This window comes from Odontesthes bonariensis, chromosome 11 (genome assembly GCF_027942865.1).
Source record: "Odontesthes bonariensis isolate fOdoBon6 chromosome 11, fOdoBon6.hap1, whole genome shotgun sequence".
Taxonomy (NCBI): Eukaryota; Metazoa; Chordata; class Actinopteri; order Atheriniformes; family Atherinopsidae; genus Odontesthes; species Odontesthes bonariensis.
In genome coordinates this window covers 25,744,894-25,757,929 of record NC_134516.1, presented here as the reverse complement: position 1 = coordinate 25,757,929, position 13,036 = coordinate 25,744,894, and the positions used below count along the sequence as shown (strand labels likewise).

The 13,036-nt window shown below is 44.1% G+C and overlaps 11 non-coding genes across 11 annotated transcripts; 3 read left to right on the top strand and 8 right to left on the bottom strand.

Moving 5' to 3' along the window:
• The first annotated feature begins 396 nt into the window (after nucleotides 1–396).
• trnat-agu (transfer RNA threonine (anticodon AGU)) lies at nucleotides 397–470 on the top strand. Its single transcript has one exon. It is a non-coding gene; the product is annotated as a tRNA-Thr (tRNA).
• A 1,411-nt stretch (nucleotides 471–1,881) lies between these two features.
• Nucleotides 1,882–1,954, bottom strand: trnav-aac (transfer RNA valine (anticodon AAC)). The gene has a single exon. It is a non-coding gene; the product is annotated as a tRNA-Val (tRNA).
• A 336-nt stretch (nucleotides 1,955–2,290) lies between these two features.
• trnaq-cug (transfer RNA glutamine (anticodon CUG)) lies at nucleotides 2,291–2,362 on the bottom strand. The gene has a single exon. It is a non-coding gene; the product is annotated as a tRNA-Gln (tRNA).
• Nucleotides 2,363–2,803: 441 nt separating this feature from the next.
• Nucleotides 2,804–2,876, bottom strand: trnav-aac (transfer RNA valine (anticodon AAC)). The gene has a single exon. It is a non-coding gene; the product is annotated as a tRNA-Val (tRNA).
• An 857-nt stretch (nucleotides 2,877–3,733) lies between these two features.
• trnav-cac (transfer RNA valine (anticodon CAC)) lies at nucleotides 3,734–3,806 on the bottom strand. Its single transcript has one exon. It is a non-coding gene; the product is annotated as a tRNA-Val (tRNA).
• An 849-nt stretch (nucleotides 3,807–4,655) lies between these two features.
• Nucleotides 4,656–4,728, bottom strand: trnav-cac (transfer RNA valine (anticodon CAC)). Its single transcript has one exon. It is a non-coding gene; the product is annotated as a tRNA-Val (tRNA).
• An 845-nt stretch (nucleotides 4,729–5,573) lies between these two features.
• On the bottom strand, nucleotides 5,574–5,646 carry trnav-cac (transfer RNA valine (anticodon CAC)). Its single transcript has one exon. It is a non-coding gene; the product is annotated as a tRNA-Val (tRNA).
• A 336-nt stretch (nucleotides 5,647–5,982) lies between these two features.
• Nucleotides 5,983–6,054, bottom strand: trnaq-cug (transfer RNA glutamine (anticodon CUG)). Its single transcript has one exon. It is a non-coding gene; the product is annotated as a tRNA-Gln (tRNA).
• An 848-nt stretch (nucleotides 6,055–6,902) lies between these two features.
• trnaq-cug (transfer RNA glutamine (anticodon CUG)) lies at nucleotides 6,903–6,974 on the bottom strand. The gene has a single exon. It is a non-coding gene; the product is annotated as a tRNA-Gln (tRNA).
• Nucleotides 6,975–11,979: 5,005 nt separating this feature from the next.
• Nucleotides 11,980–12,053, top strand: trnat-agu (transfer RNA threonine (anticodon AGU)). The gene has a single exon. It is a non-coding gene; the product is annotated as a tRNA-Thr (tRNA).
• A 305-nt stretch (nucleotides 12,054–12,358) lies between these two features.
• Nucleotides 12,359–12,432, top strand: trnat-ugu (transfer RNA threonine (anticodon UGU)). Its single transcript has one exon. It is a non-coding gene; the product is annotated as a tRNA-Thr (tRNA).
• The last annotated feature ends 604 nt before the right edge of the window (nucleotides 12,433–13,036 follow it).

Sequence of the window (13,036 nt, the reverse complement as noted above, 5' to 3'; positions counted from 1 at the left end):
TGCGACGATGCCATGTTTAGGACCTTGTCTGTATGAAGCACAGTGTCATAGCCCTCCAGCTGGTGTCCCAGGTGAGATGAACAAGGCCGCACACACAGAGGGCAAGTTGAGACTGTTGGTTTAGGGATGTATGGCTCTGATGAGGCACACAGAAGACACCAAGTGTTGCCAAGCAGACGAGGGGCAAGGCTACGTAGCATAAGCTAATGAGTCATATGCAATTAAAGCTTGGAAAAGGCCAGCGAGTGCAGATTTAACTGAGGCACCTCCATGAATAACATCAAGCCCTGATTTATGCAGAGATCACATGAATAGTGGAAATAAATCACAAAAACCACTTCCTGAGGTGGATCCAGTTCCTGCTCTTTATTCTTTCATCAGTTTTATGAACCATGTGGTGCTGTGGCTTAGTTAGTCAAAGTGCCTGTCTAGTAAACAGGAGATCCTGGGTTCAAATCCCAGCAGTGCCTGTGGTCCTTCAGAGCTAGCTATGACTTATCAAGTAACTGTCTTCACGTGATAAACGTCAAACTTTCATAGCTATAATTAGGTCTACATTATAATGCGGTTGTGTGTATCTGCATATTATGACCTCTTAATCCAGAGAAAAGCAGATGGTTTTGCGCTACCGCTTAACGGGCTGCTGTGCGCGCTCCCGCAGTGGCAAATCAGATTCTGACAGACAATCACTTTTTGCCACAACACCGGCACGAGAAAACTAGAGCACAGGGAATGGGGAGGCGAACATTGGGAAACAAAGGCAAGATAAGAACACAGAAAAACTTGCACTGGAGTCGGCTTAATTACCACGAGGAGATTTAGTCGAAGGAGAAGTTTGTCTCTCCTGTGTGAAAGAGCTGGATACATGCCTTTGAGCTTGTATTGAACAATTTTTTCACATTATTTATTATTATTCAAGTAGTGGACATCCTGAAAGTTTAAATAAAGACTTAATAAAATTCATAGATATCCGTAAAATCTCAACTATTAGCACACAAATGATGACATCACCTCATTTGCATAATTAACGCTGGCATAACTCCAGGTCCTAAAAAGTAAGCACAGACTACAGAATATATGGGGATGGGCGTCTTAATGGCAAATTATATTTTCACAAGAAACAGAACATATTATTTGGAAAGGAGGACGTTTCAAAATTTTGTTAAAGGGGATAGAGAATCAAAATCATCTTTTTCACGTTTTTGGTGTTATTTCTGAGTCTCCCCACTGTGGGGAGCACACACGAAGCGTCAGCAAGTGTCAGAACCTCTTTTTCAAGTACTCCCCTTTTTTGAATTGCCCCCAGAAAAAGTGCCAATCCGTGTTTGTGCCAACTCATCTTCTTTCCAGAACACAACCATGACAGCACACACCTGAAGGTTCCACCGAGATTTGAACTCTGATCACTGGATTCAGAGTCCAGACCTTTACACCATGGAACCCCTTCCACAGTCAATTTACGCTCTCAGTCATGCAAATGCTTGACAATGAAAGGGTTTTAGCACCGTGATTTTTTTTTATCAATTTTTCAGTTATACTCTTACAGCTTGTATTCTCAGAATTGGCACGACAGTCAAGCAACACATTCTGTATCTTTGCTGGTCAAAGGTTAGAATCCGCCTGTCAAGCGGAGGAACAGGATTCGATTCCTTGACGGAAGGCTGCCATTTTTGCTCAGCAGCTTGGGGTTTGACAAAGTCCGTTTCAAACAACAGCATCGGAAAATCTTTTTAAAACCTGAAAAAATTGACTTTACATGTCAAGAATAGCAGATGAGGCTCCCCTCCTATCCATAATTATGAATATGTTGATGTTGCTATCATTAACTTGCAGTCATACATCTTCACACAAGGATGAAATAAATAAAGGAGGAGCAAGTAATGTTTCCGCCCAGTTTCGAACTGAGGACCTTTCGCGTGTTAGGCGAACGTGATAACCGCTACACTACGGAAACTGAAGCCATGCCTATTCACTAGTGTTCCTGAAGCCAAAGAATGAGGTAAGTTTTCCCAAATTTTGTTGCAAGCGGAAAGAGTTTGTGGAGTCGCAACAAATTGAGTCAGAAGTGGGATTGTAACACACTCCTGTTGGAGAGCATGGATAAATAGAAGCATCGTAAATGAATATGCAAGAGGAAACCAAAAAAGATTCAACTAGCAACACAGAGGTGTGACGTCACATACCACAGATCCTCTCAGCTGGAATCGTGCACTCTGGTGTCCTTTCACAACTGACTAGCCTACTCAACTCATCTTCTTTCCAGAACACAACCATGACAGCACACACCTGAAGGTTCCACCGAGATTTGAACTCGGATCACTGGATTCAGAGTCCAGAGTGCTGACCTTTACACCATGGAACCCCTTCCACAGTCAATTTACGCTCTCATTCATGCAAATGCTTGACAATGAAAGGGTTTTAACGACGTGATTTTTTTTGACAATTTTTCAGTGATACTCTTACAGCTTGTATTCTCAGAATTGGCACGACAGTCAAGCAACACATTCTGTATCTTCTTCAATGGTCAAAGGTTAGAATCCGCCAGTCAAGCGGAGGAACAGGGTTCGATTCCTTTACCGAAGGCTCCCATTTTCACTCAGCAGCTAGGGATTCGCCAAAGTCCGTTTCACACCATAGCATCAGAAAATCTTTTGAAAACCTGCAAAAATTGACTTTACATGTCAAGAATAGCAGATGAGGCTCCCCTCCTATCCATAATTATGAATATGTTGATGTTGCGATCATTAACGTGCAGTCATACATCTTCACACAAGGATGAAATAAATAAAGGAGGAGCAAGTAATGTTTCCGCCCAGTTTCGAACTGAGGACCTTTCGCGTGTTAGGCAAAAGTGATAACCACTACACTACGGAAACTGGTATCATGCCTAATCACTAGTGTTCCTGAAGCCAAAGAATGAGGTGTTTTCCCAAATTTTGTTGCTTGCGGAAAGAGATTTTGGAGTCGCAACAAATTGAGTCAGAAGTGGGATTGTAACACTCTCCTGTGGGAGAGCATGGATAAATGGAAGCATCGTAAATGAATATGCAAGAGGAAACTAAAAAAGATTCAACTAGCAACACAGAGGTGTGACGTCACATACCACTGATCCTCTCAGCTGGAATTGATCAATCGTGCACTCTGGTGTCATTTCACAAGTGACTAGCCTACTCAACTCATCTTCTTTCCAGAACGCAACCATGACAGCACACACCTGAAGGTTCCACCGAGATTTGAACTCGTATCAATGGATTCAGAGTCCAGAGTGCTGACCGTTACACCATGGAACCCCTTCCACGGTCAATTTACGCTCTCAGTCATGCAAATGCTTGACAATGAAAGGATTTTAGCAACGTGATTTTTTTTTGTCAATTTTTCAGTGATACTCTTACAGCTTGTATTCTCAGAATTGGAACGACAGTCAAGCAATACATTCTGTATCTTCTTCAATGGTCAAAGGTTAGAATCCGCCTGTCAAGCAGAAGGAACAGGGTTCGATTCCTTGACGGAAGGCTCCCATTTTCGCTCAGCAGCTTTGGGTTTGCCAAAGTCCGTTTCAAACAACAGCATCAGAAAATCTTTTTAAAACCTGAAAAAATTGACTTTACATGTCAAGAATAGCAGATGAGGCTCCCCTCCTATCCATAATTATGAATATGTTGATGTTGCTATCATAAACGTGCAGTCATACATCTTCACACAAGGATGAAATAAATAAAGTAGGAGCAAGTAATGTTTCCGCCCAGTTTCGAACTGAGGACCTTTCGCGTGTGAGGAGAACGTGATAACCACTACACTACGGAAACTGGAGCCATGGCTATTCACTAGTGTTCCGGAAACCAAAGAATGAGGTAAGTTTTCCCAAATTTTGTTGCTCGCGGAAAGAGTTTGTGGAGTCGCAACAAATTGAGTCAGAAGTGGGATTGTAACACACTCCTGTGGGAGAGCATGGATAAATAGAAGCATCGTAAATGAATATGAGAGAGGAAACCAAAAAAGATTCAACTAGCAACACAGAGGTGTGACGTCACATACCACAGATCCTCTCAGCTGCAATTCAGCACTCTGGTGTCATTTCACAACTGACTAGCCTACTCAACTCATCTTCTTTCCAGAATGCAACCATGACAGCACAAACCTGAAGGTTCCACTGAGATTTGAACTCTGATCACTGGATTCAGAGTCCAGAGTGCTGACCTTTACACCATGGAACCCCTTCCACAGTCAATTTACGCTCTCAGTCATGTAAAGGCTTGACAATGAAAGGGTTTCAGCGACGTGATTTTTTTTGTCAATTTTTCAGTGATACTCTTACAGCTTGTATTCTCAGAATTGGCACGACAGTCAAGCAACACATTCTGTATCTTCTTCAATGGTCAAAGGTTAGAATCCGCCAGTCAAGCGGAGGAACAGGGTTCGATTCCTTGACCGAAGGTTGCCATTTTCGTTCAGCAGCTAGGGATTCGCCAAAGTCCATTTCACACCATAGCATGAGAAAATCTTTTGAAAACCTGCAAAAATTGACTTTACATGTCAAGAATAGCAGATGAGGCTCCCCTCCTGTCCATAATTATGAATATGTTAATGTTGCTATCATTAACGTGCAGTCATACATCTTCACACAAGGATGAAATAAATAAAGGAGGAGCAAGTAATGTTTCCGCCCAGTTTCGAACTGAGGACCTTTCGCGTGTGAGGCGAACGTGATAACCGCTACACTACAGAAACTGAAGCCATGCCTATTCACTAGTGTTCCGGAAGCCAAAGAATGAGGTAAGTTTTCCCAAATTTTGTTGCTAGCGGAAAGAGTTTGTGGAGTCGCAACAAATTGAGTCAGAAGTGGGATTGTAACACACACCTCTGGGAGAGCATGGATAAATAGAAGCATCGTTAATGAACATGCAAGAGGAAACCAAAAAAGATTCAACTAGCAACCCAGAGGTGTGACGTCACATACCACAGATCCTCTCAGCTGGAATTGATCAATCGTGCAATCTAGTGTCATTTGACAGGTCTACTCAACTCATCTTCTTTCCAGAACTCAACCATGACAGCACACACCTGAAGGTTCCACCGAGATTTGAAATCTGATCACTGGATTCAGAGTCCAGAGTGCTGACCTTTACACCATGGAACCCCTTCCACAGTCAATTTACGCTCTCAGTCATGCAAATGCTTGACAATGAAAGGGTTTTAGCAACATGTTTTTTTGTCAATTTTTCAGTGATACTCTTACAGCTTGTATTCTCAGAATTGGCACGACAGTCAAGCAACACATTCTGTATCTTTGCTGGTCAAAGGTTAGAATCTGCCTGTCAAGCGGAGGAACAGGGTTCGATTCCTTGACGGAAGGCTGCCATTTTAGCTCAGCAGCTAGGGGTTTGCCAAAGTCCGTTTCAAACAACAGCATCGGAAAATCTTTTTAAAACCTGAAAAAATTGACTTTACATGTCAAGAATAGCAGATGAGGCTCCCCTCCTGTCCATAATTATGAATATGTTGATGTTGCTATCATTAACGTGCAGTCATACATCTTCACACAAGGATGAAATAAATAATGGAGGAGCAAGTAATGTTTCCGCCCAGTTTCGAACTGAGGACCTTTCGCGTGTGAGGCGAATGTGATAACCACTACACTACGGAAACTGAAGCCATGCCTATTCACTAGTGTTCCGGAAGCCAAAGAATGAGGTAAGTTTTCCCAAATTTTGTTGCAAGCGGAAAGAGTTTGTGGAGTCGCAACAAATTGAGTCAGAAATGGGATTGTAACACACTCCTGCGGGAGAGCATGGATAAATAGAAGCTTCGTAAATGAATATGAGAGAAGAAACCAAAAAAGATTCAACTAGCAACACAGAGGTGTGACATCATATACCACAGATCCTCTCAGCTGCAATTGAGCACTCTGGTGTCCTTTCACAAGTGACTAGCCTACTCAACTCATCTTCTTTCCAGAACACAACCATGACAGCACAAACCTGAAGGTTCCACCGAGATTTGAACTCGGATCACTGGATTCAGAGTCCAGAGTGCTGACCTTTACACCATGGAACCCCTTCCACAGTCAATTTATGCTCTCAGTCATGCAAATGCTGGACAATGAAAGGGTTTTAGCAACGTGTTTTTTTGTCAATTTTTCAGTGATACTCTTACAGCTTGTATTCTCAGAATTGGCACGACAGTCAAGCAACACATTCTGTATCTTCTTCAATGGTCAAAGGTTAGAATCTGCCTGTCAAGCGGAGGAACAGGGTTCGATTCCTTGACCGAAGGTTGCCATTTTCGCTCAGCAGCTAGGTATTCGCCAAAGTCCGTTTCAAACAACAGCATCGGAAAATCTTTTTAAAACCTGAAAAAATTGACTTTACATGTCAAGAATAGCAGATGAGGCTCCCCTCCTATCCATAATTATGTATATGTTGATGTTGATATCATTAACGTGCAGTCATACATCTTCACACAAGGATGAAATAAATAAAGGAGGAGCAAGTAATGTTTCCGCCCAGTTTCGAACTGAGGACCTTTCGCGTGTTAGGCGAACGTGATAACCACTACACTACGGAAAGTGGCACCATACCTATTCACTAGTGTTCCGGAAGCCAAAGAATGAGGTAAGTTTTCCAAAATTTTGTTGCTTGCGGAAAGAGTTTGAGGAGTTGCAACAAATTGAGTCAGAAGTGGGATTGTAACACACTCCTCTGGGAGAGCATGGATAAATAGAAGCATCGTAAATGAATATGCAAGAGGAAACCAAAAAAGATTCAACTAGCAACACAGAGGTGTGACGTCATATACCACAGATCCTCTCAGCTGGAATTGAGCACTCTGGTGTCCTTTCACAAGTGACTAGCCTACTCAACTCATCTTCTTTCCAGAACACAACCATGACAGCACAAACCTGGAGGTTCCACCGAGATTTGAACTCGGATCACTGGATTCAGAGTCCAGAGTGCTGACCTTTACACCATGGAACCCCTTCCACAGTCAATTTATGCTCTCAGTCATGCAAATGCTTGACAATGAAAGGGTTTTAACGACGTGATTTTTTTTGTCAATTTTTCAGTGATACTCTTATAGCTTGTATTCTCAGAATTGGCACGACAGTCAAGCAACACATTCTGTATCTTCTTCAATGGTCAAAGGTTAGAATCCGCCTGTCAAGCGGAGGAACAGGGTTTGATTCCTTGACCGAAGGCTGCCATTTTCGCTCAGCAGCTAGGGATTCGCCAAAGTCCGTTTCACACCATAGCATCAGAAAATCTTTTGAAAACCTGCAAAAATTGACTTTACATGTCAAGAATAGCAGATGAGGCTCCCCTCCTATCCATAATTATGAATATGTTGATGTTGCTATCATTAACGTGCAGTCATACATCTTCACACAAGGATGAAATAAATAAAGGAGGAGCAAGTAATGTTTCCGCCCAGTTTCCGCCCAGTTTCGAGCATGGATAAATGGAAGCATCGTAAATGAATATGCAAGAAGAAACCAAAAAAAATTCAATGAGCAACACAGAGGTGTGATGTCACATACCCTCTCAGCTGGAATTGAGCACTCTGGTGTCATTTGGCAACTGACTAGCCTACTCAACTCATCTTCTTTTCAGAACGCAACCATGACAGCACACACCTGAAGGTTCCACCGAGATTTGAACTCCGATCACTGGATTCAGAGTCCAGAGTGCTGACCTTTACACCATGGAACCCCTTCCACAGTCAATTTACGCTCTCAGTCATGTAAAGGCTTGACAATTCGCTGGTCAAAGGTTAGAATCCGCCTGTCAAGCGGAGGAACAGGGTTCGATTCCTTGATGGAAGGCTGCCATGTGATTGCTGCTGCTTGTGCTTTTTTGTTTGTGTGTTTGTTCTCTGCTTGTCTGTTTACAGGTGCTCCTGCTGCCTCTAAGGCTGGATTCCCCACAAAAGCCTTGGATTGTCTTCAGTTTTGTTTTTACAGGTATAGCAGCTGGTTTTCTGATTTTTCATTGTTTTCTATGTTTGTCTCTTCATATTTCTGTTCCTTTTTTTCCCTTCTTCGCTCTCCCTCTCTCTCTGTCCCCCGGTCCGGTTCGGCACTATCACACTATCACATCATGTTAAGTATTGTAACAAAAATAAATAAATAAAAATAAGGAGTTGATGGAGGGGGCTGCACGGTGGTGTGGTGGTTAGCACAGTCGCCTCACAGCAAGAAGGTTCTAGGTTCAACACCCAGCCGGGGCCTTTCTGTGTTGAGTCTGCATGTTCTCCCCGTGTATGCGTGGGTTCTCTCCAGGTACTCCGGCTTTCTCCCACTGTCCAAAAAATTGTGTGAGTGTGAGTGTGCATGGTTGTTTGTCTCTATGTGGCCCTGGGATGGACTGGCGGCCTGTCCAGGGTGTACCCCGCCTCTCGCCCATTGACTGCTGGGATAGGCTCCAGCCCCCCCCCCCTGCGACCCGACCGACGGTATAGATAATGGATGGATGGAAGGAGTTGATGGGCATCAAGGGGAGCTTTACATTCATAAAGCTTCCCTTGGTATAGCAAATGTGTTTGGCATAAACGGTATTCAGATTACAATTCTGCTGCCATAATGCTGGACAGGACAAGGGGTTTAAAAAAAAAAAAAGAAGTGAGTGCTCATCAAACACAGCTCCAAAGCAGTCCCCAGGTCAGAGCCAGCCTTCTTTAGCAGTTTGCTCAGTTCCTTTGAGTCGCTGGCTCTGATGCTGCTGCCACAGCAGATGGTGCTGAAGAAAGATGGCACTCTGCACCACAGACTTATAAGAGATATGCAACAGGTAAACTCCCAGGTGTTCCTCAGCCACCTCTTCTCCTGGGATGGAGACGCTTATTGGTGCTCCTCCTAAAATCAGCAGCTGAGGTGATTATTCCCACACCAGGCCACACAGTGGTTGCCCACCTCCCTGCCTCTTGTCCTTCCTTCCCTGGTTACCTGTCAGATTTAAAAAAAAAAAACTGACATTATTCTGTCTTGGGAAACACTGCTGGTGGAAAACATGATACTGGCTGCTGAAAAACTGGCAGAAGTGGACCTTCCAACATGACAGTGACAGGAAGTAATCAGCTGAAGTCGTCCAGAGATTAACAGAGAACACAAATCAACATTCTGGAATCCGGACTTCACTTCCATCCAGAATCTGTGGTTGGAACCACAGACCAGAAGAGACAGAACAGAAGCCTTCACAAAGTTGTGATGTCATCACTGTGGTGACATCACAATCCATGTCATCTCTGATCTTGTATGACATCACAAAGTTTATACAGGCCAGACATTTTCACTGCTTTTTCACAGCTGGTCAGGAGTTTATCTGAAGAAACACGTCCAGTTTTTGAAGCAGATTTGAAAGTCACAGCAAACGGTTTTCACATCACCTAAAAAACACTTAATTAGTATCTTAAATAGTCATTTTAACAAGCACTTAGAAACAACGCTTACTTACTATCTTAAAAAGTCTTTTTTTTTTAAGTACTTAGAAACAACAAGCAAAACAAGAACTGCGAGCAGTGATAACGGCCCTCGCAGCCAAGCGCAGCTCCGGCCTTGCGACCGCCTGACCGCCGGCACCGCCGCCCCGACGTGGTCACCGACGTGGTCACGCGTCTCCCGCGCCCGTCCACCGGGCGGAGCGTGCGACGAATCTCCCAAATCGTCTTCAGTCCACGACAGTACGACACCAGTGGCACGTGTTCAAAGTTGAAGCGACATCTCACCTTCCAGACAGGAGTTACTGTGACTTCCTGTTTTGTGTTGGGGCGGGGTCTAGCGACGTCACAAATGTATGACGCCAACGTGTCAAGCGCCTTTCCGTAATGATGCACAAAAAACACGGTGCAGATCTGATGATGTCTCAAGGAGATATAGCTGTTTAAATGATCTAGGGGGCGCAGTGGAGTCACACTCCAATATAATCCTATTGGGCTCTTTAGAGGTTAACAAAGGTCATTCATATCTAGTGTGGTGCAAATCGGATGATGCGTGTGAGATTTAGAGCCGAACGTATGCAAACGGCGAGGGATTGGAATGTGCCATTCTGCCACGCCCACACTATTTTGTAGGTCCTGACAAGACGTACAGGTGTGCTGAGTTTCATGATTGTCGGTGAAAGCATGGCTTGGAGCTGATGTTTTTATAGTTTCTAGGGGGCGCTGTGGAGGCATTAGGCCACGCCCATCAAATATTGGACTAAACACCTGTTGGGGGGTGGATTAGGATCGATCCCAGTGAGTTTGGTGCACCTCAGCTCAAAACTGTAGAATTTAGAGCCAAACGTATGGTAACGGCGTGATGTCTGACTTCACCAAGCCGCCAGAGCCACGCCTTCAACTGAAAACTGTTGGTGCTTTAAAGCAAGTGAGACCAACTTGTTATCTGTATTCTGACACAAGATCATGTTGATTAGGTGAAGGGGGCCAGAGATGGAGCTTTCCAAGGAAAAAACGTGACTTCCTGTTCTGAGGGGGCGGGGCTTATATGACGTCATCATTTGACCACATAGGATTGACATGCATCCAACATGTATGACTCATACCAAGTTTGGTGCAGATTGAACTTTTTACGTGAAAGTTATAGCGTTTCGTTTACACTGGCGAGTACGCCAAGTTCGCCGCTTGGCCAAGCCCCCTTAACATGCTCAAAAACTCAAACTTTCTGATAACTTTTGTTCCCCCATCCCTTAACTGCATACCGACCAAAGATGAAGTCCGTAGCTCAAAATCCCTGGGGCGTGAAAATTTTCCTGCGAGGTGTGTAAATATGAAAAATGGCCAAAATTTGCCCTTTAACCCAAAATGGCCGCCTCCTTGTACGTTTTACAGCATACCTCCAAGAGACTTTTGTTCTTGATTTGAGGCGATCTACATACATACCGAGTTTCAGCTCTCTACGACGTACGGTTCGGTCTATCTCACGTTAGGTGGCGCTATAGAGCAGTTATGCAACGCCCACTTTCGAGTACATTAAAATCATGCGATTTCACGCGGGGGACAATTTTGGGTAAAGTTTGGTGAGTTTTCGAATACGTTCAGGCCCCCCCATTCGCGATTCCGCGTGGAGAAGAAGTAAGAAGCCGGAATAAAAATAATAGTGAAATCCTTCAGATACAATAGGCCTTCGCAGCGCTTAGCTGCTCGGGCCTAATGAGTCAAACCAAGAAATCATCTCCTCCACTTCAGTGGTGTGACATGGCAGACGACGATTTGCCCGAGGGTTTCTACACGTGTCCCATTACTTTTGGCAGTAAGGAAAGTTATGAGGAACCCAGCAACTGTTGGAAAAAGAACAATCCGAGGTCTCTGCTGCAGCTGGGACTCCTCACTCAGAGGATGTCCAGCTCCTGCAGGATCATCTCCAGGCCTCCGTAGTTCCTCCAGTCAAGTGGAAGTTTCCAGTTTCACAAACCGAGGGGATTCCCTCTAACGCCTCTGCTGCCGACCGAGATTATGGATCAGAGAAATGACAGAACTCTGACCGACAGAAGAATGGCAAGATCAGCTATTTATAGCATGGGATGGATATTCTGAGGACAAAGCTGCTGAAGAAACATTTCTTTCTGACAGGAGAAAAAGACAGAAGAGTGGCAGCAGAGAGCGGCTGCTCCATGACTGAGGAAAAACTAAAGAAGGTGGAAAACTGTTTGACGTGTGAGCGGCATCTCCGTCAAAAGTGTGAGCAGGAGCTCAAGCAGTGCAACCGAGTCACTGCAGGATTGTGTGAAACTCTGAAAGCAGCAGCAGCAGAAACTGAATATCAGTCAGTTCTGAAAGAGGCAGAGAGCTGGAAAGAGCAACTGAAAGAAAAGAGCCACGTTGGTGGAGCGGAACTCTCTCTTAGATTAGCCAGAACTATCGAGAAAAGCCAGGCTTTCTGCGAATCCAGCTTCGTGGAACACCCCTCAGGACTTCCAAAACTTCCAGACTTCCGAACTGAGTTTCAGTTCCTGCTCTTTATTCTTTCATCAGTTTTATGAACCATGTGGCGCTGTGGCTTAGTTGGTCAAAGTGCCTGTCTAGTAAACAGGAGATCCTGGGTTCAAATCCCAGCAGTGCCTTAAGGTGTTATTATGTACATCAACATGGTGCCATAACTGTTTACAGCAGTGCTTCGGGAGCGCTGGACTTCCAAAACAGTCTGTACTTGGAGGCACTTCATCTCATGGCTTTAAATATTCTTGAGGTACAGAAGATGGAACTGGGACTATATCCAATGTTTTCACATATAGAGATAATTTGAAAAACATCAAGCCCTGATTTATGCAGAGATCACATGAATATTGGTAATAAATCACACAAAACCACTTCCTGAGGTGGATCCAGTTCCTGCTCTTTATTCTTTAATCAGTTTTATGAACCATGTGGCGCTGTGGCTTAGTTAGTCAAAGTGCCTGTCTTGTAAACAGGAGATCCTGTGTTCAAATCCCAGCAGTGCCTTCAGAGCTAGCTATGACTTAGCATATAAAACAGCTTATTGTCAGCTTTATACTAAATCCTTTTCACTGGTACACTTAAAGCTGTCGTCGGCAACTTTTTTTTAGTCTTATTAGCTTGAACTGTCATGGGATTCTGGAAGTAGAATATTAAATAGGCTGTTTAGGAAAAATCCCGAATTCTGTAGCTCCCTCTGAAGCCTGTAATCGTGCTTGCGAAAATCGAGCGCTCCCGGCTGTTTTTAACCAATCACGTTAGGTTTACTATTGATCTATTATCTGAGCAGAACAGTCACCAACCACGTCTTCCATGCTGAGCGTGAGTCTGCCCCCAGCTTGTGTGCGCGCACACTGGTGTGAACTCATGTGCACAACCTCGTCCACAGAGGGGGAGGGACCTGAAAGTTGTATCAGTTCGAATTTTCCGACTTTAGACTCGGAATTTTGAAAACCTGCCAACGGCAGCTTTAATGAAAGTGCGTATAAATAGCACACACCTTTTAAAGTCTCATTTATGCCTTTTTTATACTTTCAGAGTGTAATTTTCCTCCGTTCACATAACAAGTCAAATGGTTAGGGTACAGTACGGTGGAGGTTCTCCTCCTGTC